The sequence below is a fragment of the Salvelinus namaycush genome, chromosome 14, assembly GCF_016432855.1.
Source record: "Salvelinus namaycush isolate Seneca chromosome 14, SaNama_1.0, whole genome shotgun sequence".
NCBI classification, from domain to species: domain Eukaryota; kingdom Metazoa; phylum Chordata; class Actinopteri; order Salmoniformes; family Salmonidae; genus Salvelinus; species Salvelinus namaycush.
The window spans coordinates 7,067,840-7,070,854 of record NC_052320.1 but is presented as its reverse complement, the minus strand read 5'-3'; the positions used below and the strand labels follow the sequence as shown (position 1 = coordinate 7,070,854).

The 3,015-nt window shown below is 43.8% G+C and overlaps 1 long non-coding RNA gene across 1 annotated transcript; it reads left to right on the top strand.

Moving 5' to 3' along the window:
- Positions 1 to 1,095: 1,095 nt before the first annotated feature.
- LOC120058802 lies at positions 1,096 to 2,144 on the top strand. The gene is made up of 3 exons (XR_005478063.1): positions 1,096 to 1,225; positions 1,606 to 1,686; positions 2,055 to 2,144. It is a non-coding gene; the product is annotated as an uncharacterized LOC120058802 (long non-coding RNA).
- The last annotated feature ends 871 nt before the right edge of the window (positions 2,145 to 3,015 follow it).

The window sequence follows — 3,015 nt, the reverse complement described above, 5'->3', positions numbered from 1 at the left end:
ACGGCCTGGTAGCAGGGCACCCGCCTCATTGGGTCCCCCAAGATAGCGGCCTGAAACAGCATGCTGGACCATGTGCTTACATTGCCAGACCTGTGAGCTGACAAGTCAGGACCTTTCTCACTAATCAATATAGGAAGCCAGACAAGTAAAGGGAAGAGTTTATGCAGCCTTGTCGCACTGACTAGACGCAACATAGTGAATGTAAATCCGGGACCCCCCCCAACAAAAATAAAGTAGGTGGGGTGGGAGTATAACGCAAATGTCTAGCATCCTAAAGGTTGAGAGTTCAAATCTCAGACATTAGCATTTTAGCAACTTTAACTACTTTTTAGCTACTTTGCAACTACTTAGCATGCTCGCTAACCCTTCCCCTAACCTTAACCATTTTTAGCTAATCTTAACTCTAATTTAACCCTTAACCTAGCTAACAGTCATCTAACGCTAGCCACCTAGTTATAATTCGTACCATATGTTTTTCAAATTCGTACCATAAAATTTATGATGGACATCCACAAATGAATACACACCAAGTGACTCGGATTTACATACAGGATAATATGAAATGTCCTGAGACCGGGTTGGTTTGTGAGTATTGGGTCATTCTGCTGAGTAGTAATAAGAATAGTAATGGATTTATTGGGCGATGTCTTCCACACCTTCAGATGGGCCGTTCAGAAAGGCTTTATCTTGAGCGGAGGGAGCATTGATACAGCCAGGCAGGGAGGTAGAAACACTCCACAGCAGGCCCCGGAGTTCTTCATAGGGGACATGGTCGACTGACGTTCACAGCTCCTCAATTGGTAGGCTGAATTATCCACTACTGAAGGGTGATTGAAGGGTGGTTATTCCGCAACTGTAAAAGCGACCAGACCACCACACCTGCAATAATACAAAACAGTCCCCAGACGAGGCGATATTCTGCATCCCACGTCCAAACCGGGAATATGTTATAGATTAACTCACCCTTGTCTGCTGATTGTAGACCCTTTGCATTTACTTTTCTGTCAGGCCATGGACAGCATAAATGCATAATGCGTAGCACTAACAAGACACCAGTTTTGATCAAAATGTACAACTTTTTTTTTTTTACCCCTAGGTCATAGCTCCAGCAACACTGTTCCTGGCTGCAAAGGTTGAGGAACAGCCCCGCAAGTTGGAGCATGTTATCAAGGTGACCCATGCATGCCTCAACCCTCAGGACCCTTCACCAGACGTCCGCAGTGATGTAAGTCTCCATGGTCTGACCACTCCACTTCAAACTCACTATGACACTTGCAGTGGGATCCTCTGACCACAAACTGATTGTGTAGATCCAGTGTTCTACCTTTTTTGGTATTTTTAAACACCCAAAGTACGTACTTGTGTCAATATGCATGATGGTAGTTGCATCATAACTGTTTGATATTGATTTCTCCGCTTGCAGGCTGTTGGTGTTATATGATTATTATTTTTTTGATTAGATATTGCTTTATTTGATACAAGTTCTGGCAAGAAACGGAGCAATAACATTTCATGCAACTTGACTTTAAAGTTCTTGATAACATTTGAAGTGGTCTTGATATCTTTTGTGAAAAAGACATAGCTCCAATACATTCTCTTTCACAGGTTGTGCCTCACCAGCTCGTTTTCTCCCGTTGTGCTGTTTACAAACACACATGACTGGCTCAACTGTTCTGGGGAACTACGGTAAGCTTCGTCATGTGACAGGTGCAATGAACGCAATCTGCTTTATCTCTTAACGTGTTGACTGAAGTTATTAACTTAAAGTAGCTACAAATTTTCAAATTTATTTAAAGTCTTCATAGTCAAACTGTGTGAAAATGCCCTAAAAAAGCCTAAGGTCAGGTCCGTGAACAACACACACAAATCAACTTTACATGTCCCATGTTTACTGTACTGTGGTAGTAGCAAGATGCACTCTAGTGCCCCCTGTATTCTCTGCTTGCCATCACATATTTTGCCCTAGTCTCAGCTGACTAACCATGTTGACGCTTAACTGTATCGTTGCTGCTTCAGCACCTGTTGCTCACCTAAAGTATGTATTTCCCTTCCAGAACCACTAATGAACAGGATAAGGATCCACGTGTTGCCGTCAAGCTGGGGCCGTTTGTCCCAGACTGCCCGTACCCAAGAGCCCAAGGCCTGTTCCTTCACCCAGCGGCCCTGCTCCCAGCCCCGCCTGGTGGGAATTCTGCATCAAACACGTCCTGGAGGACAAGAACGCCCCCTACAGACAGTGTCGTTATGTGTCTAACAAGAATGGCAAGCGCTTCCCGAATGCAGCCCCTAAGGTTGACAATAAAGAATGGTGAGTGAAGCAATTTGGATATAAATGTCTTCTATCCAGCTCTCAAAACAACAACTACATGTTGTATGTAGGCTTAAATTGGGGAAATCCCTTGAAGTGTATCAATGAAGAGTCCTTTTCAAGTTTGTTTGCCATAAATACATTGGGAATATCTGCGCCATCTGTGATTCTCTGTGACCTTAGTTCTTATCTGAAGTGTGACTCTTATGTCTACGTTCAGGGTGACCTTCTGCGTGGAGCACTTTAGGTGGAATGCCATGGCTCTCCAGGCCCAGTTGAGGAAGGCCTCATCTGGTCCCTCTCCTGAGGCCTTCCTATCTCTGCTCAGTGGATACAACTGCACTGAGACCCATGAGCAGGACATTTACATTTACATTTAAGTCATTTAGCAGACGCTCTTATCCAGAGCGACTTACAAACAGGACAGTGGCCGCAGTGAAGCCAGCCTCATCCTAGGTGTGAAATGTTTCTGCACCATCTTTTTTCTTTCTACACATATGCATTGGCAACATATTTTAACCTCCTATTTTATTTATCGGAGACCATGCACAACAAAATGTGTTGCACCATATTTAACAGCTCATTTTTTACTCTCCGGTGTCCTGATAGCTGTTCTTTTTTATAATAGTTGCTATTCCAGGTAAATTGGAGCATTTACTATTAAGTGCATGGTCCCATTCCTGTACATTCCTCCACTGCATTGAGCC